General features: G+C 35.2%; 1 long non-coding RNA gene across 2 annotated transcripts in view; it reads left to right on the top strand.

Moving 5' to 3' along the window:
• Nucleotides 1-21121, top strand: part of LOC115297052 — a 174109-nt gene that overhangs the window by 67812 nt on the left and 85176 nt on the right. For both annotated transcript variants that reach the window (XR_003911235.1, XR_003911236.1), the window contains exon 2: nt 13891-13962. This is a non-coding gene — a long non-coding RNA (uncharacterized LOC115297052). The remainder of the gene's footprint in view (nt 1-13890; nt 13963-21121) is intronic.

Genomic DNA, 21121 nt, shown 5'->3' with positions numbered 1-21121 from the left:
TTCATGTTATCATATAAAAAGAAATCCTTATTTGGTCAAGATACTGTAAATGAATTCCAATTAATACAGCAGATCACTGGTGCTAGCTGATAAACCATCAAATGGAAAAATATAACTACAATGACTCATCTTTGAGATATTTCAGATTCTGAATACATTGGTTATAAATAACTCTGAATATTTTATTTGTATATAAACAGAAAGGTTGTCGGTGCATGACTTTAAAGAAAAGTTCCTCCTACAAAATGCTAAAAGTTCTAGAAACATATGTGTATGTGTGTATTCAAATTAGAGAAAACATAGGAATATATAATTTGGAGTTAACTATAAATATTAGTCTTTGAAGAGCTCTATTTCATATATGATTATATATCCCTGACTATCTTTGTTTTACAGATAGCATAGATCTCAACCACTGTTTGAGGAAGTCAGATTTATGATAAGGTAGCTGGCAAACCCTCCCTATCTACAGAGCTCTAGCATCTAAAATTGGGTTTTTTAGTGCTCTCCATGTTTGGTGGCATGTGGTGTTATAGAATAAATTTTCCAGGGAATAAATTGTTCTATGATGTTATATAAAATGTCACTGCCTCCTGGAGAGGACGGAGGCATATTTACAACAGAATCAAAAAGATGAAGGGGCATTTTGATAAGGATTTTTAAATGATTCATGGCTGACTTCTTTTCCATCCTTTTCTTCAAAAGCAGCATCTTCAGGTAATTCTTTTCATCCGCCCGAATGTACACCTAAGCCACCATCTGGCTCTCAGCTGCTCTGACAATCTGTCCTGTCATTAACGATGTAAATGCTTGAGTAGTCATGTTCAGAAAATGTTGGCTGTAGGCGATGGCAGCTAAAGGCAGGATGCCAGACAGACCAAATAGTCAAATGAAATCTTTTGTAGTTTCCATATATCAGACAGTTGGAAATGAACAGGTTCTACTTGTACGTGCAAGAATTCTCGTTAGTGTTATTTAAATGCACCTTTGTTAAATGGTGGAAAGTTTGCCAATGAAGTCTATGTTTGAGTGAAGACACTGAAAGCTAGATAGACATTTATAGAAAGGTATAGTTATGTTTGAGCCACTGAAGCAACTTTATCAAAATTACAACTAATAGATTCATCTAAAATCATCTGTACATAGATGATAACAGTCCTGCAATTCCAAATTACATTGATGTACAGGAAGTAGTTCATGAAAACAATAAGCTTCTTAGAGGATATTTGGGAAACACTCAATCTCTGGGGGCTTTGCAGTAGCAAAAACCTTACTTTAGGATTTTATCATCCACTGTCAGGTGCTTACCCTAAATGACATCCATATACTTCCTTCTAAGGAATTCCCTGGGTTTGTCTCTGGTGGCAATATGTCCAGTCAAATAATTAGTTCCATCAGTGCCCTTACAATCCCAGGGGTAGGTCATCCAATTCTTCCAATTCTTGCCAAATGAGATACAGGTTGACCATTATAAAGGAAGTCTTTCTGACTCAGATGCCACTCCTCCCTTTTTTCCTTCTACATGCTTTTTCCTTTGTGGATAACTGGCTCTGGTTGGAAGGAACTCCTCTAACTGTAAGGGCAGAAGCATGCTAAGTATTTGAAGTATAAACAACATTGGTAAGGTGCTTGTGTGGCTTAGTTGGTTAAGTGTCTTTTAATTTCTGCTCGGGTCATGATCCAGGGCTGTGGGATCAAGCCTCACATTTGGCTTTGTGCTGAGTGTGGTGCCTGCTTAAGATTCCCTCTTTTTCTCCTTCTGCCCCTCTCCTGTGCTCGCTCGCTCTCTCTCGCTCTCTCTTTCTCTCTCTCTCTCTCTCTCTCTCTCTCTCTCTCTCTCCCCCCCCCTCTCCCCCACCCCCACTTATGCGTTCTCTCTCTAAAGTAAAAAAAAAATTAGTCTCTGACAACAACACTGAATAGATGTATAAGATATTTACTTCTGATGAGTGAGAAGAAAGTAAAATTATTTTGTTTATTTAGGCTCTTGAAATTTATTTCCATTACTTGTTGAATGTACTATCTGATATTGTAACTGTTAATATTTTGGCATTACATACTTGAGGGCAATATTTTATATTATTCATATTCAGATGTCCAGTACTGTGCTTTGCAGTTCATGCTGTAAATAGATAAATAGTAACTGATTGTTGAACAAGTAATCAAACAGATTTTTCTTATACTTTGGGAACTGAAATCCTCAATACATGGGTATGTTTGCCTTCATATAAAATAAATATAGATCCAAAAGATTCTATCCTCACTCAGCTAAGGAATTTAATCAGTAAGGACCATTTCCCGTTTAGCTAGGTCAATTCTCTTTAAACCTATTAAAATATTTTGCAATCTGATCGACAATGAGGATTAGGAAAACTTTGATTCATATTCAGGAGCAAATTTCGCTAATAAGAAGAGACAAAGTAAACAATTCTATGGTCTGTTATTGCTAAAATTTTAAATAATTTAACCTCATCACTTCTTTCTTAGTCTAGATAAATTAATATCTGGGTTAGGATCTGGGGTCAATATCTTACTTCATTAGTACAACACACACTTTTTCCTCATTCTCTCTTTCCCTCATTCTTTCCTTCTTCCCTGTTTTCCTGGCACACTGACTATTAAGGTGACTTATCTCACCTCAAATAGCAATGATCCATAAAATTGTATGTTTCTGACAATATTACTGACTGAATCAATACAAAATGCGAAGACAAACCCTGTCTTCCAAACCCATGACAAAAGTAATTTAACCATGATAGAATTGATGTATTTAACATACTTAAAGAGGCAATATGTTAACAGGGAATCAGAAAATAAATCTAATGGAGTGCATACAACACTTTCTAATAAAAGGTATCTGGTCTACAGGGATATGAACAATCCTATCAGTCCCATAAGATCCTATCTGATTCTTACTGGTATTGATACCTATACTACTTCAAATCTAAAATGCCTTTGATTGGGGCGCCTGGGTGGCTCAGTCCATTAAGCTTCTGATTTCAGCTCAGGTCATGATCTCACAGTCCATAGGTTTGAGCCCTGCGTTGGGCTGTGCTGACAGCTCAGAGCCTGGAGCCTGCTTCAGATTCTGTGTCTCCCTCTCCCTCTGCCCCTCCCCTGCTCATTCTCTGTCTGTCTGTCTCTCAAAATAAAATAAAGACATAAAATTTTTTTTAAAATGCCTTTGATTATACGATTAAGATATAAACTTTTATACTCCTTGATAGAGTATATTAGATATATTTAGACATAGTTTTTAAAATCATCTATCACTATTATATAAAAAGAAAAATATAGATGAAATAAATTGGTTTAGAGGTTTCCAAAATTTATTCCCATTAGAATTCAATTCTTTTGAATCACCTTTTAAATCAGAGCCTTTGATTTTTATACTTTTTTTTAAATCATCTAGAGTGTTTCACTATTGTCTCCTGAGTATCATCTTGAAAATTTTAATCTGATATTTCTTAAAGGGCTGTTTCTAATATTGTTGCTGGGTTCTCTTCTAGTTTACTAACATCCATCCTATAAGTGTTGCTGCTGTTGCTTTTTTGGTCATATCACAATTTGTCAGACAATGAAAACTACACAATGACTCCCACTTTGCAAGCAACAATAAGATGACAGAAATTGTAAGACAAGTAAAGTGCAATATAGTGCTGAAGAAGCTTTCAAAATTCAGAATAAAACAGACAAAATGGAAAATAGTAAATAGGCATCCAGGGACATGAAAGATAAAATGAAATAGAATAATATACTGGATTTATAATCACACATAAAAAGACAAAAATAGTAGGAAAGGAGAATAGTGTATTTAGCGAATTATCTTTTATGATACTGTAAACATATCCATTCATCAGTCACTTGATGAATGGACAAAGAAGATGAGTTTATTTATATATACACACGCACAAGCATATGCACACATGCAGTGGAATATTACTCAGCTATAAAAATGAATGAAATCTTGCCACTTCTAATGACATGGTTAGAGCTAGAGAGTATTATGCTAAGTGAAATAAGTCAGAGAAAGACAAATACCATGAATGTAAAAAGCAAAATAGATGGGCATGGGGGGGAAATAGAGAGGCAAACCAGTCAACTGATTCTCAACTATAGAAAACAAACGGAGGGTTACTGGAGGGGGATGGGAGGGTGGGGATGGGTTAAATAAGTGATGGAGATTAAGGAGGGCATTTGTTGTGGTGTATGCTAGGTATTGTATGTAACTGATGAATCCCTAAATTCAACACTTGAAGCTAATATTACACTGTATGTTAACTAACTGGAATTTAAATACAAATTTGACAAAGAAAAAAGGGATAATATAAAAATAAAGATGTTTATAATAAATGCAAACTGAGAGCATTGCCTTCAAAAAGGAAAATTCTAATATTGAAACTTTCAAGAAAAAGGAAAAATTCCCCAAATGAGGGCCTATGTTACTATAGAGAATGGTGAGTAAAGAAATTGATAAATATTTGAGCTAAATTTAATCTAACATTGTCTATATAAAACAATGATTATTAATAATCATGTTAAATGTTAAGGATAAGGATGTGTATTTAAATATGTTACATTTGCATGGTAAAACTTTGTATCAAATAAAAGAAATAGAATTTGAAACAATTGAAATACAAAAAAGAAAAATCAAGGATTATAAATTAAAAAATGTTTAAAAATGCATAATATGTGAGACAGTACAATCATAAGATGGTAGAAACAGTTTAGACATAGCAGTAGTAAAAATAAATGTAAATATAAACTCACCAGCTAGAAGATATTTTCCAGTTGGATTTTTAACACTAATCTACACCACCAATAACATAAATAACTTAGGATAATATGTAATGGCAGCCTGGAGTAAATGGAAGAGGAGATTTCTAGTTATATGTCACTGACCAAATATCGTGTGTCACTTGTGTGCTCTAAGGAACCAGTGGGGTCAAAAAATCTCAGCACAGCAGTGACCCATATACATTACCCTGGGAAGTTTGGTGTGCCCAACTGACTGGTTGGAGATCATCCAACAGCCATGAAAGAAAATAGCAATTCATTGTATGTGACAGCAGTGATTGATTTTAACACTATTTAAAAAAAACCATTTGGGGCACCTGGGTGGCTCAGTCGGTTAAGCCTCCGACTTCGGCTCAGGTCAGATCTCACGTTCGTGAGTTCGAGCCCCGCGTCAGGCTCTGCGCTGACAGCTAGCTCAGAGCCTGGAGCCTGCTTCCGGTTCTGTGTCTCCTTCTCTCTCTGCCCCTCCCCCTCTCATGCTCTGTCTCCCTCTGTATCAAAAATAAATTTAAAAACATTAAAAAAAAACCAATTTAGGGATGCCTGGGTGGCTCAGTTAGTTGGGCTTCTGCTTAGGCTCAGGTCATGATCTCCTGGTTTGTGAATTTAAGCCCCGCCTTGGGCTCGATGCTAATAGCTCAGAGCTTGGAGTCTGCTTCCAATTCCATGGCTCCCTCTCTGCCCCTCCCTATTTGCATTCATATTCCCTCTCCCTCTCTCTCTCTCTCTCTCTCTCTCAAAAACAAATAAACATTAAGGAATTTTAAAAATATTTTAAACCATTTAATGGAGACTTACAGTTGGAAGGGTTTGTTGCCATTCTCTCTTCTTATTTTACAAATGAAGAAATTGAAATCCTATGTCCAGCTAGATAATTTTCTTTCCTACATTTGATGAATGCATAAAAGTTATGAGATAATGAATCAAAAATCAAACACATTCTTTCATCATCAAACTCAAATCCAAGAAGAAATTTAAGGGTTCTAGAGTATATTTACCCTAAAATAATGCAAAAGAATGTTTTTTTTTCTAATTTCAGAAGAGGGTGAGGGAAGGAAGGGGAATGCATACCTAGCTACTCAGAATAATGGAATAATCTCTGAATTATGCTGAGGTAAGGGAAGATGAGGGAGGTAATTAATGAATTTTTTCTTCACACTAATGGTATTTACTAAGAAAGAATATGGTGGTATTGTGTTTGATGTAATCAACACCACAAGCCAGTGAGGTAAGTTGGTTGTTACCATTTTAAAGATTAAGAAACTGAGGCTTTGCTAGGTTATATTAATTATTCATTATTTAGTCATTTATACATTGTTTATTTAATACACGCTGAGGATGTAATTCAAACAAGAGTTTTCTGACACGCTCATGTTGGAGTGCCTGGGGGGCTGAGTCAGTTAGGCGTCTGACTTCAGCTTAGGTCATGATCTCGCAATTTGTGAGTTCGAGCCCTGTGTCAGGCTTTGTGCTGATAGCTCAGAGCCTGGAGCCTGCTTTGGATTCTATGTCTCCCTTTCTGTCTGCCCTTCCCCTGCTCACTCTCTGTCTCTCTGTCTCTCAAAAATAAATAAACATTAAAAAATTTTTTTTTAAAAAGCTCATGCTGACACCACAGATAGCACTCCTGTCCAATGCTGCTTACTTTATAACTTTGTCGGGGGTTTACTTGACTCCAGTTGTAAGAAAATGCTCTTAGTCTACAGTGCTTGTTTATTTGGATAGTCTTAATTTTGTGAGATGTGGAAGTGTCCTGACATAGAAGATATTTATTTAGGGAATAAAATTGTATCATATGAGGGCCTTTCAGGATAGATGACACACTCACATAGAGTAACTAAGTATAAATAAAGGTTTTGGTAGACTTAACCATTTTTTAAAAGGGATGATTAAGCGCCTCTGAAATGGCAGAGTAGGAGTCACCACCTCCATGACTAGCTAAATAAAGGGACCATTTTCCAGAGAGGATTCTGTAAGAAAATCACTTGGTGGGGGTTCTGACTTTTGATAAAGGAGTATAACCACTCTCAATCCATGGCCTAGCAAGAAAGGAGTTTGAGGAATTAATACTCTGACCATCCTCTTCTCCTGACCTCTGACCTTTGCCAGAAGCCTTTTAATGGCTGAACCTAAAAGGAGTCAGAAAGCAGAGGAACGGACTATAATGCAGTCCATACTTATCATTTTCCTGGGCGGACACCAAGGTGGACACATATTAGATGCATCGAGAATCTAAACATTAGATGAAGGTCAGAAAGAGTTCTCATTATAATTCATAATTAGGCCAGGTTTCTTCATCAGGCTCACAACTGTGCTTATGCCTATCACTACTTACTACCCTTAGTGGGTTTAGAAAGGACCGAGGAGAAATTATTCAGGCCAGGAGAATATTTCTGTTGAAAGAATATTTTCTCTTAAAAGATCTGTAAATTTAGAACAAAATTCAAATTTATGAATTTATTCCACTCATAAGGCAAACATTAACACCTAGTGTATTAATGAAATATCTTCAAAATTTAAATCTTGACCACCTAATCAAGATTTGTTTCTTTTTGAAGGAAAATAATTAAAAATTAGTAGAGATATGGGAAGATACTGGGGGTCCAGTTTATTTGAAGAATAAAAAATGTCTTTTCCTATCTAAGATACTGAAACAAACATATTATGGATGAAAATAGAAACCATATGATACCATTTGTCCAATGTTTTATTTTCTATTACCCTGACTTTCACTGATATCATGATGAAATAACTTACCCCTTTAGTAAGTGAATTATTTTCTATATCTCTTTACATCTCTTTAGAATAAAAGTATAGGTGAGGGAGAGGGAATAAAATAGAAACTGGGCTCAAGAACTTTAGAATTAACTTAGAATTCTCAGGCTAGTTAAATTTTGTCTGACCAGCCTGGTGATTTTACAATATTTGTATCTAAATTCCCTGAGACATTCTATGCACTCTTCAGTTTGTCACAGACTTTACTACTTCTTATTTTCTTATATTTTAGTTTGAACATTTTTTCGGATTTGCCCTATAAGAATTCTACAAAACATTGAAAGAAGAGTTATTACCTATTCTTCTCAAACTGTTCCAGAAATAGAAATGGAAGGAAAACTACTGAACTAATCCTCTATGGCCAGCATTATCTTGATTCCAAAAACCAAACAAAGATCCTACTAAAAAGGAAACTTGCAGGCCAATATCCCTGATGAACATGGATGCAAGTTCTCAACAAAATACTAGCAGATCAAATCCAACAGTACATTAAAAGATTAGTTCACCACAATCAAGTGGGATTTATTCCTGAGCTGCAAGGGTGATTTGATATTCACAAATCAATCTAAATGTGATATGCCACTTGAATAAAAGAAATGATAAGAAAGATATGATCCTATCAATAGATGTAGAAAAAGCATTTGACAAAGTATAGAATCCATTCTTGATAAAAACCCTCAACAAAGTAGGGTTTCTATATGATAAATCCCAAAGGCTCAACCAGAAACTGCTAGAACTGATATATGAATTCAGCAAAGTCACAGGATATAAAATCAATGTACAGAAATTACTTGAATTTCTATATACCAGTAATGAAGCAGCAGAAAAAGAAATCAAGGAATCGATCCCATTTACATTTGCACCAAAAACCAAGATACCTAGGAATAAACTTAACCAAAGAGATAAAAGATCTTTATGCTGAAAACTATAGAACGCTTGTGAAAGAAATTAAAGAGGACACAGAGAAGTGGAAAACATTCCATTCTCATGGACTGGAAGAGCAAATAAGGTTCAAATGTCTATACTACCCAAAGCAACCCACACATTCAGTGCAGTCCTTATCAAAATAACACAAGCATTTTTCACAAACCTAGAACAAACAATCCTAAAATGTATATGGAACAAAAGACGTAGAATAGACAAAGCAGTTATGAAGAAGAAAATCAAACTGGCAGCATCGCAATACTGGACTTTAAACTATATTACAAAGCTGTAGTCATCAAGACAGTATGGGGCCAGCATAAACACAGACACATAGATCAATGGAACAGAATAGAACACCCAGAAATGGTCTCACAAGTATATGATCTTTGACAAAGCATGAAGAATAACTAATGGAAGAGAGACAGTCTCTTCAACAAATGGTGTTGGGAAAACTGGACCACTTTCCTGTACCAAACACAAAAATAAATTCAAAATGGATGAAAGACCTAAATGTGAAATAGAAAACAATCAAAATCCTAGAGAAGGACAAAGACAGCAATCTCTTTGACCTCAACTGTAGCAACTTCTTACTAAACATGTCTTTGGAGGCAGGGGAAACAAAAGCAGATGTGACCTATTGGGATTTCAAGATAAAAAGCTTTTGCACAACAGAGGAAACAGTCAAAACTAAAAGTCAACCTTTAGAATGGGGAAATATATTTTCAAATGAAATATTTGATAAAGGGTTAGCATCCAAAATCTATAAAGAACTTATCAAACTCAACACCCAAAAAACAAATTATCCATTTGAGAAATGGGAAGAAGACATGAATAGTCGCTTTTCCAAAGAAGACATCCAGATAGCTAAAAGTTACATGAAAAGATGCTCAACATCACTCATCATCAGAGAAATAGAAATCAAAACTACAATGAGATACCACTTCACAGCTGTCAGATAGGGCTAAAATTAACAACACAAGAAACAACAAGTATTGGTGAGGATGTGGAGAAAAGGGAACACTTTTATATTATTGGTGGGAATGCCAACAAGTGTAGCTACTCTGGAAAACAGTATTTTTTTCTTTTTAGTCAAAAACTAAAAGCTGAACTATACTATGATCCAGAAATTTTCCTACCATGTATTTACCCAAAGGATACAAAAATACTGATTTGAAGGGGCATATGTACCCTGATGTTTATAGCAGCATTGTCAATGAAAACCGAATTATGGAAAGATCCCAAATGTCCATTGACTGATGAGTGGGTAAGAAAGATGTGTAGTACTTACACAATGAAATAACAGCCATCAAAAAGAACAAAATCTTTGCATTTGCAAGGACATGAATGGAGCTAGAGTTATTATGCTAAGTGAAATAAGTCAGTCAGAGAAAGACAAATACCAAATGATTTCACTCATATGTGGAATTTAAGAAACAAAACAGATGAATGTAGTAGAAGGAAAAAGGAAGAGGAAGGCATACTGCAAGAGACTCTTAACTATAAAACACAAACTGCGGGTTTTTGGAGGGGAGATGAGTGATGGGTAGTAGAGAGGGTACTTGTGAGAAGGACTAGGTGTTACATGGAAGTGATGAATCATTGAATTCTACTCCTGAAACTAATATGCTATATGTCAACTAACTAGAATTCAAATGTAAAAATAAATACAAACAAATTTTCCCTGTAAGCTTAGAATCCCTAATTTGTACCATAAACATGCTTCTCATTTTAAGGGTTCTCTGATAAAATTTTAAAAGATTTATAATAGTATCTAAATCCACAAAATAGAAGTGGACGAATGTCTCCCAGGTCCATCCTCTTACAAGAAAGTAACCATGGACACCACACATTAACAAGCATAGGATAATTCTAAAAGGTAGAAAGTCAGACAGCTCAGAGACCTTAAAACTTGAAGCCTGAGATGGTAGTAAGTCCCTTGGTTTCCTTATTGCTCACATATAACCTAGACAAGGCCATGTGGAACCTCCAGCCTGAAACTTCCAGTAGACACAGACTAGAAAAAAAAGTCTCAAAGACTCCAAGACAAACCTGTCCCCTTAGTCAAAGAATCAGGAGAATAATGGCCTAAAAACAAAAAGTCTTTTTGGCAATATCCATCCTATTCCAGCAAACACAGTGCAGTGGAAAAATTGTACCTCACCCATCGTAATTTCAACATGCCTGAGTGGTAAGTTCAACTTCTACCTTGTCTTTCTTCCCCACAAGAACATATGTATGTTCCTTTGCTAATCTATTCATTTATCTCTGATGATGGTTTTTGATTAATACAAGATTTAAATTAAAAACGTCATTTAGGCAATGTGGATTTACTGTATGTCAGGTATTTTTACTCCCTAGGGGGGAAAAACAGTGAAGAACCACTTCAAACTATAGTTACGGGTCTCAGTCTAGTCTAATCTTATTTTCTAAACCCTAGTTCAGTTTAATTCCAAAGGTGGTTGTTCTGCTCAGCACAAACTCTTCTGACTTGTTCTTTCAGTCTCCTCTCTGTAACTGGCGCTTATTTCAAGATTTTACTTTGTCTTTTATGTACTTTATTTTTAATCCTTTTAATTGTGTTTTTCTAGATTTGGGCCTGGTTTTGTGCACGATTTTATGAAGTTTAGTTCTTGCATCACAGCTAACCTCGTACTCTTTATTGTTGTTTGATTTACTACTTGAGGAAAATAGTATAATTTGTCCTAATGTTAATTTGCATACCAGTTAAGATACACCAGTAAATAGTGACAAGTGTGGACACTTGAGTCTCTGAGGGGGGAATACTCTGCTTAACTCCCACTGTTCCCAAGTGAATGTCACCAGTTCCCATGAGACTGATCTCCTACCAGAGAGGAGACATCTGGAGACCCTTGATAGTCAACATTAACCAGTGTCCCTATGTGTTGATTTACATTGCTCCTTTCAAGTTGGATTAGGTCCTCTTGAGAATCCCCTATTTTTTCCTTTTTAAAAACTTTATAAGAAAAATTATTACTTACTGACAATATTTTCTCAGGAAATGAATTACTGGTTATTGATAATAGTATCAAGCATTTGAGGATTCCTTTGTTTTGTGAATATTTTTCCACCTGACTTTTTCTCAGCTTACAATCTGATTCTACACTTTAAATACACGTACTGAGAGAATATGTGTTCCAAGGATTGTTTGAAGTGTTTATGGGTCAGGAAAACTAAAAATCATGATCTTTGGTGGCTAGAATCACTGAAAGAGAAGGTTAGCACATATAAATTAATGAGAATTATAGATGACTATTGTTATTAAGATTTAGGCAATGAGTGATCCTGATATGGAAGGCACTTGTGATGAGCACTAAGTGTTGTATGTACGTGATGAATCACTAAATCCTGCATATAAAACCAATAGTATACCACATGTTAACAAACTGGAATTTAAATAAAAACTTGGAAGAAAAAAAGTGAAAAAACTGCATTGGTCAACAGGAGGCTGATTTTGTTGCTTGAGTGGCATTAATCGGAGAGGCATGATGGGAAAATAGAAGCTGGCACCCACATATACTGATTCTGACCCTAATTGTGCTTGTTTGATGTTTCACAATGGCTTTGAGTTTCTAACTCAAAGGCTTGGACTGTAGGCTTTTACACTGAGGCTTGGAATATAATATCTGTTCCTAATTCTTAGCCCTGGGCTTCAGGATACCTCTTTGTGCTTAATTATCTAGAAGGTATTTCATAAAATTCCAAAGGGTGATGGATATTTCCTCATAATGTACTTCATTCATTCATTTGGCACACATTTATTGAACATTTAGAAAATGTTAGACATTGTGATAGACAACTGGGGATATAATGACGCCTTTGGGTAGGTTATAGTCTACCAGAGAAATTTATCATCTAATCCTCTCAACATTTTAATTCTGGCTTCCTTAGTTATTAGAAAAGGAATATTCTCACCATCTTTTCTGACATTTTCTCCTGTATGAAAGATGCTGTCACCTTACTTCTATGAGAACACCATAGCAAAATTTGCTGCCAAAATTCTTGTCAAGAGGTTTTCAGCAACTGTTTAGTGTATGCATGTTAAATAAAATAATCTGATATAGAGATTAAGGAAAAGCCAATATCTGGAGGCCATGGAAAATTGACTGTGTTTATAAGGGGATGGCCTTACACCATGGACCAGAAATACACTGGAAGGAAAATTAACAAGAGAATGTTATAAAATTCAGAAGGCCTGTACCATCTTTTGAAAAGCAAAATGTGCAGTTAGAATTTTGGATGATAAAATACGTCAGGATAAATTAGTAGCACTGATTTTAAATGCTTTACTTTTAGGGTGCCTGGGTGGCTCAGTCGGTTAAGCACCTGACTTTGGCTCAGGTCATGATCTCACAGTTTGTGGGTTCAAGCCCCACCTTGGCCTCTGTGCTGACAGCTCAGCCTGCTTCAGACTCTGTGTCTCCCCCTCTCTCTGCCCCTCCACCACTCATGCTCTGTCTCCATCTCTCTCTCAAAATATGAATGAACATTTAAAAAATTAAACACTTTACTTTTGACATTACATTTTAAATAACTAAGATATTTAGTTGAGTACTTGCAGGTACAGAAAAATTCAAATTAACTAAATAAAAATGCCATTTTACATTTTTAATTTTTTGAAGAATGTTAAAATCCAGGTTATAGGTCAGAAAATACTCATCAAAATTTGAGGAATTATTACTGACTCTCTGAAACATAAAAGGATAAGTTTTATTTTTCTCAAGGTTTTTGTTTCAATGCTAGTCTGTGAACTGTGCAGAAGCAGGTTTTTGGGGAAGAAGATCATGTTTTTAGAACTGTTTGTAACTGCGGCAACAGTACTAACAATTGACCCCTAGACATCTGGGTACAGGAGTTCAGGTAGTGATAACTAGGGGACAATGGAATACAGCCCTCTCTGTGTCCCTGTAAAGAACGCTGTTCTGTGGAACACAATGACCCTGAATTCACTCACCGTGAGTTTCCAGTCTGTTAATTTGCTGTAAGGAAAGTGCTTCTGAGTTAGATTAATGGACATTTTTATATCAGGAATTTGGAACAGATGTCCATGCTGTGAAACTGCTTACATTCAGCCCTACAGACACAGGTTAGACTTGTTGAAACAACCAGGCTCATCGAGGTGTGAGAAAAGTTATACATAATTCAACTGTTTACAGACCAAAGAGCTTCAGTTCCACAACCAAGTTGTAATTTCCCAACCATTGATATGTTATATAAAATGATAGGTTGTATAATATATATTATACAACATTTACTATACCTTGATATGTTATATAATATGTCAGGTTGTATAGTATACATTATGGTACATTAAATGGGGTCAGAAGAAGTAATACTTTTAGAAAACACTGATTTTAATAGACTGTTTCATTGCAGGACTACTCAGAACATTTGTTCTCATGATTGGCTCTGTGCCTCATAGGAAGAAGTGAATCAACAGTCTTTCTGGTAAGCTCAGAATGCTTTTTTCCTCACAAAAAGTTTATTTAAGTTCACTCAGTGCATTTGGATCTTCCACAAATAATCATTTGAAAAACATTGTTTCATGTTAATAAAAAGAGCATTTTTTCTCTATGTATCAGATCAATCCTAAATAGCAATTAATTGTGAAATTAAGTGTGAGATATAGACTGATCTTATAAATTTACACATTTCTTATTTTGAAGATAAATGGGGAGGCAGAGAGGTAAATTCATTTGCTAAATGTCACAATTAACATAGTTTGTGTTTATGCCTTTGTAGAGTAGGTATTAGCAAATAAAATCTTGAAGTAACTTTGTAGTGCTAATAATATAAAAAATAATGTTTTGCAATTTTGAACTAAGTTTAACTGTTGGAATAAGTTATTACCAGTTATCAAAATGACAAGATATACAAATTGCTTTATTTTTGTATGTTGACTAAGTTATATTATATATTTTGTATGTTGACTTAATTTTATTAGTGTCTTCTTTAAGTGCAAAGGTGTGAAAACAAGAAAGGAAAAATAATTTATCACGTCTAACAGTGATTTCCAGGGTTTCTTGAAATATTATAAATGTATGACTTAGCACAAATTAGAATTATATATACTTTCTTCCCAATGGCTGAGACAACAGTCTATGCTGTGCATATTAGAAAAGAAAGACCCACGAAAAGATGAACAACATCACTAGTCATCTAGAAAATGCAAATTAAAATCACAATGAGATATCACTTGACACCTGTCAGAAAGACTAAAATCAAAAATATAAGAAAAAACAAGTGTTGGTGAGGATGTAGAGAAAAAAGGAACCCTTGTGCACTGTTGGTGGGAAAGCAGATTGGCACAGCCACTGTGGAAAAACAGTATGCAGATTTCTCAAAAATTTGAAAATAGATCTATCCTACTATCCAGGAATCACACTACTGGGTACTTACTCCCAAAATACAAAAACACTAATTCAAAAGGATATACACACTGTTATGTTTGCTAAGGAATCAACCCAAGCATCCACTGATAGATGAGTGGATAAAGACACACATGCACACACACACACACACACACACACACACACACACGAATATTAGCCATAAAAAATAATGAAATCTTGCCATTTGCAACAACATGGATGGACCTAAGGCATAAAGCTCCATGACTTCACTCATATGTGAAATTTAAGAAACAAGTAAACAAAGAAATAAAGAGACCAAAAAAAAAAAAAACCCAGCTCTTAAATACAGAGAACAAACAGGTAGGTGGTTGCCAGAGCGGAGGAGGATGGGAAAAGAGGAAAACAGATAAAGGAGACTAAGATTACATTTATCTTGATGAACACTGAAAAATGTTGAATCATCATATTGTACACCTAAAATTAATATAACACTGTATGTTAATTATACTCAAATATAAAACTTATTAGCTAAGTGGATATATATGCATCATTGAGTAAATGTAGGTTTTCCTTTGTTAGTTATATAAAATCAGTAATATTACGTAAAGTCACCACTATTAAGTAACATATAAAATTAAATTCAATGGTTGTTAATCACTGAATATGAGAGATGGGATGATTATGGGTAATTATCATGAATTTCAACTTTTATAGGATAAGCATATATTTGTAGCTCTTCATCATTATTTTAATTACTTTATTTTTATTATACCTACATTCCAATTTTGTAAGATCAAAGATAAGGTATCAAAAATATTAAATGCTAATAGTGTGTATGGCTTCATTCATTTATTCAACGAATATTCCCTGAGCATATATTGTGTCCCACGTAAATTCTGAACATAGACCTTGCCCTCATAATGCCAGTGAGGTGAGAGAGACAGATTCAACCAAACAACTATGCAAATTAATTATTATGAGAAAGCTGGATGGAGAGGGTCTTGATTCTGTGACAAATGCTAATAGTGAATTTTAACCCAGCTGCAGAGGTCAAGGAATGCTTCCAGAAGAAGTGTGATATTGACTGAGATCTTTTGGAAAGGTAGAGTTTTTCCAAAAGACGTAAAAATGTTCTAGGCAAACAGAATAGCATGGGCAAACACAAAATTCTAGACAGTTATACAAAGATTACAAGAGATGAAAAACTGTTGAAGAGGACCAGTTACTAGAGAAAGATGGCAGTGGAGAAGTATGGCGCTGAGGGAGCCGTAAAATTTCATGTACATCATTGGGAAGGAAAAGGTGCTTCTGCCTGTGATTCACTTCCTGCGTTCCTAGGGCTGGTTCAGTGGCTCAGGTGGAAAATGATGGTAGCTTGGAATTTGGAAGTGGTGCTGGAGGTGTAAAAGGAAGTAAATGGACTCAAGAGACAAGAGGTAAACTGATAAGACAGATTTGATGAATCTGACATGGAGGCAACAATAGAATAAAACCACTTGGTTATTCTGGTTTTGAGGCTGGTGGAACTAGATTAATAAATTGGCTGTTTACTGAAATAGCAAAAGAGAGGATGGTGAGGCTGCGAATGAACAATTGTGGGTCCTCTTTGGAACACATGGAATGGAAGCGCCTTTGAGGTGTACAAGAGAAAACATCAATCTGGGTTTGGAGTTGAAATGGGGGCTCTAAGAGAGAAATACCTATTATAGAACTTACGTGTAGTGAGATATTTGGAGTTACAGTTGTGGATGAAAAGAGAAGAGGACCTAGGACTCAGCCTTGCATAACTTGTAGTTAGTGTTGGAGAAAATAAGGATGAATCTGAAGCAAAGAAAGGAAAGGAACAGAGTAGCAGACAGAAAATCATGAGAGTGTCAGTGTCATCTTATAGAAGTTAAGGGAGAAAAGGGGACCTTTCAAAAAATAAGTGATCACCAGTGCTGAATGCTGTGAAGAAATGATTTAGGATAAGGACTGATAAAGTTTCTATAAAATTCCTCTAACTGTCAAGCAAATTGGAACTAAAAGTAAAAGGCTAGGAAGAGCTTTTGACAAATATTCTGAAGGAAATCAGGCTTTAAGTTAATATTTAGCATGTAATAAAAAGGTTTCTCCCATTCTGCTGATAAGATCATGGTAAAACTAAAATCTAATATTTTCAGAATTATTAAATTCTAGCTAGATATTTATTTTAAAAGGTTTCCAATGATATTTTGTAATTTATTGTTCAATATCTGCTGTATATATATTTTTTTAAGTCAACAAATAAAAGCATTTCTACTCCTAATGACTTTTATCAAACTTCATGCTCAAGTCACTGCCATATGTGGATGGTATATGCTTTTGTTCTGGAGTGTCAAATGTTGAATAATCAAATGGACATATGTAAAGTGGAGGCAAATTTTAACAGGAATAAAGTGTGACTAAACATGGACAAGGTTCATTTTGTAGCCAACTGTAAGAGAATAATCTGGCAAAACATCTCAGATGTGAAATTTGAGGTAACTTAGAGTCTCAGTCTTCTGAAGAGAAATTGATGAGGCTACAGAAATTTTTCTTTTTAAGACATTTCTGACTCTCAATTTTTTTCTTAATGGTACTACTATGAAATATTCTCTTAGGTGGTCAGTTTTGGTTAGGAAGTCACCCAACCCCTGAAATGTAATATCTTTAAGAATTGTAATATATTTATATTTGTATTTTTTTTTTTTTGCATAAAGGAGGGAAATGGGAAAGGAGTCAAGTGGTCAGACCAAAACTCAAATAAACTTTTTAAGTCTAAAACCTGATAGCCTGGAATAATCCTTTATCAGCCAGATAATAGCAAGTAACTGAATTCCAAAACAGAGTGAAGAGAAATGGAGGAAGCAGAATCCATCACTCGGTGCATGCCACAGCATTAATGAAAAATTGTATTTGACAATGCAAATAATCAAATAAGAATATAAACATTGTGTTCAGGAAGAGTATTTTGTAGGCCATTTTATTTAAAATTAGTAGGAGATAAAAATATGGAAGAGGACAGAACAATAGTGTCTGGAATATAATTTTGGTTGGTCAGTACTCATCTTTTAATACTGGCAAGGCTCCTTCCTGACCCTAGTGCTAACATTAGGCAAGCTTTTACAGTTTCTCTCTAAATTCTAAGTGAACGTGTAAGATAAGCACCGACCTAATCAAACCTAGAAGGTCCGATGGTAACAGGTTAGCTACATTCTTGATTGATTATGGGAAACAACAGAGCAGAAAGGGACAATTCTGTAAAGACAGTAAAATATACGGTATTTGTGTAGGAAGGCTTATCTAAACTTGTGAAGCTTTATGCAAGTGGAAGTTCTTACTAGTGTTCTTAGCTAGTTAATTGACACAAACACAGTAAACTATAGCTGACTTATAGTTTTATGCAATTCAGATATACTCTCAAATTTTTTTATTGAAGAATGATTGACCTACAATATTGTGTTACTTTTAAGTGTAACAACTAGCTGCACTCTCCATTTTGGAGGAATTTTGCTATTAGAAAGAATGAGTAAAATTATATTTATTTCTGGCAATATAGTTACATGTGTTTCTCTACCATTTCTTTTTCCTTTCTTTATTTTTAAAATTTTTTTCTTATGTTTTTTATTTATTTTTGAGAGACAGAGAGAGAGAGACAGCATGAGCAGGGGAGGATCAGAGAGACAGAGGGAGATACAGAATCTGAAGCAGACTCCAGGCTCTGAGCTAGCTGTCAGCACAGAGCCCAATGTGGGGCTCGAACCCACGAACCATGAAATCATGACCTGAGCTGAAGTCGGACGCCCCTCTAGCATTTCTTCTTAATAAATATCTTTCTCAACATGAAGCAGCTCTTCTTTCCTAAATGTATCATAGACAAATTAAGGCAGGAATCGGTCCAGGGAAGCTGATTAACCAAGAGACAGAATGAAGACCAAAGTCTATAATGACTCGATGTATTTGCTTTCAGTGGTTTCTGATTCAAGAGTGGGCTTCGGAAATGTGTGAATTGCTTAACTCTATGAGATCTTTATAGAGGTATCATTTTCCTGGTACCTCTGATCCCAGAAAACTCAAGTATGGCTTCTTGTGTAGGTCCTGTGCATAGGTTAGTAGAGTGGGTCCCAAACAGGGAGTATTTTGCCTATAAATGTAAATATCTGAACACATTTTGGTTGTCACAATTCGAGAGGTTTCCACTGGCATCTAATTAAACTAACAAAAAAAATTAAAAACCTTATTAAATACATTACAATTTAAGTATATCCAATATCTTGTTCAGTTAAAATTATTTTTTTCTTTTAATGGAGAAGTTAAGGCTCAAAGTACTTAAGTGACTTGTCCCAGTGTGAGCAGACACATGTGTGTATAGAGTTGATGTCTAAACTCAGATCTTTAAGTTCTAAGTTAAAACGTGGCATTAAGTACAAAGTACTGAGGAACCTGATTTATAAAATTACATGACTGATCATAATTAGAATATTAATTTTGTATCAATGAAATATGTAAAGAATCTAAAACTATTTTCTTTATAAGGGAATAGAACTGGATTTAAAAAAATTAATGTTTTATTTTAATTTTTGAGAGAGAGAGAGAGAGAGACAATGTGAGAAGGGGAGGGTCAGAAAGAGAGGGAGACACAGAATCTGAAGACAGACTCCAGGCTCTGACCTGTCAGCACGGAGCCTGACGCAGGGCTCAAACTCAAAAGAGTGAGATCATGACCTGAGCTGAAGGTGGACGCTTAAATGACTGAGCCACTCAGGTGCCTCAGAACTGGAGTTTTATGGTTCTATCTCCACTGGTTACTTTCCCTATAAACCCTTTTTCATTACAGACTTTGAAAGCTGAAAAAAATCAGAGCATCTCTGTCTGCATTATTTCAGATTTAGTAGGAGATTAGTGGAACTTTTTTCCTGTACAGAAGGAAATCACATTTTCTTTTTTCATTCGTGTTTACGTGCTGCAGTGGAAAAGACGAAGAAAGAAAAATAAAATAAAGTAAAAACCTTTGCCTTTCATTTGACTCTTCTGGCAGGGACACAGTGGCAGAGCAGATGTCAAGAGTCATATTCAGCATTTTAGGAAAAAATTTGTCAGTCAGGTGCTAACTGTGGGGAGCAGTGGCAGGGCTTCAAATCTGGCAAAAGTGATGCCTGGAAATCTACAGTGAATTCGCCCCAAAAGACGTGAACCAGGAGGTGGGAGGCTGGTTACAGGGCTAAAAGTGGTAGATCCACTCCAGGTGGTACCAGTCATACTGTCACATGACTTACAACAAGTTTCACATAATTGTGACATTTACCATGAAAGTAGTTAGGTCCTTTGTGGGAAAAGCAAACATCAGGATCACAGGGCATTATAGTCATTTTAGTAATTCATTTTATATCATAATATATGTCTACCTACAGGCGTATTTATTCCCAGAGACAAAGCAGTTTATTTCCAGAGAAGGGTAAAGATGAAAAAGTTAATCACGGTGTCTGTGGAGAGAGGTGGAAGTACAGTGGGTATGACTTCCGTTTCCTTTCTTTGCCTATCAGTTGTTTCTGAGTTTCTTTACAATCAACACTTACTATGTACCCACTAGTTACCTATGAGATATTTTACATGACTGTTAAAGGTACTGATGAGCCATGTTACAGAGAGGACATACACCCTGATCTGACATTTGTGTTATCAAACTCCCAGAAAAGAGAGATACCAAGAAGGTACTCAAAGAAGTCATAGCTAAAAACTCTCCAAATTTGGCAAAGTATATAAACCTATAGATTTAGGATGCTGAGTGAATCCAAATGGGAAAAATTCATATAAATTCAGGCCAACCTACATCATCGCCAAACTTCTGACTAATGTCAAAGGAAAAAAAATGTTGAAATCAGTGAGAGAGAAATGGTATCTTCTTATATACGGGGAAAACAATATGAATGGCAACAGATTTCTCATCAGAAACCATGGAGTCCAGAAGAAAGCAATGCAACATTTTTTAGTTATTGAAAGAGGACTATCACCCTGGAATTCTACATCCAGTGAAAATCTCCTTCTGGAATGATGGGAAAATGAGCATATTCACAGAAGAAAAAAATGCTAAGAGGATTTGTCAACAGACTACCTTAAAAAGAATGAGTAAGGGAATTTTCTTAAACAGAAAGGAAATTATAAAAGGAATCTTGGAAAGGTCAAAAGTGAATAAAATAATGTAAAGAATAAAAAATATGGATAAATATATACATTTCACTTTTTGAGTTTTCTAA

This window comes from Suricata suricatta, chromosome 7, assembly GCF_006229205.1.
Source record: "Suricata suricatta isolate VVHF042 chromosome 7, meerkat_22Aug2017_6uvM2_HiC, whole genome shotgun sequence".
NCBI lineage: Eukaryota > Metazoa > Chordata > Mammalia > Carnivora > Herpestidae > Suricata > Suricata suricatta.
This window is presented reverse-complemented; position numbering and strand designations above follow the sequence as displayed.